This window comes from Diaphorina citri, unplaced genomic scaffold (genome assembly GCF_000475195.1).
Source record: "Diaphorina citri unplaced genomic scaffold, Diaci psyllid genome assembly version 1.1 scaffold83587, whole genome shotgun sequence".
NCBI classification, from domain to species: domain Eukaryota; kingdom Metazoa; phylum Arthropoda; class Insecta; order Hemiptera; family Psyllidae; genus Diaphorina; species Diaphorina citri.
Genome location: NW_007460610.1, coordinates 10,069 through 10,381, shown reverse-complemented (window position 1 = coordinate 10,381; position 313 = coordinate 10,069). Strand labels below are relative to the sequence as shown.

Genomic DNA, 313 nt, shown 5'->3' with positions numbered 1-313 from the left:
AAAGATTCAGTGAAATCTTTCGTCAAGTCATGCAAAACTAATATCCAGTCTGAATCAAGTTTGGTTTCTGCCCTTGCTTCTTTTGGTAAATACAATGGGGCTAGTAGACCCTTAATAAAAAGAAATTTACAAGGTGGCAGAACCATAGGTGTCCAACCCACAGCTATAGCAAGAAGAAAGCGCCCACTATCTACTCGCCATGTTCTCAATTCTGGTAGACCACCTAAAATCTCACGTCAAGAGCATGGATATTCTCAACAGAAAACCACTTTTCCCAGTCTTCCAACACAGACTCAGAAAAATAAAAGAAATC

General features: G+C 39.6%; 1 long non-coding RNA gene across 1 annotated transcript in view; it reads left to right on the top strand.

The window, feature by feature from the left end:
* The first annotated feature begins 6 nt into the window (after positions 1-6).
* The window catches only part of LOC108254417, a 10,241-nt gene continuing 9,934 nt past the window's right edge, over positions 7-313 (top strand). Inside the window, exon 1 of the long non-coding RNA XR_001809904.2 lies at positions 7-148. This is a non-coding gene — a long non-coding RNA (uncharacterized LOC108254417). The remainder of the gene's footprint in view (positions 149-313) is intronic.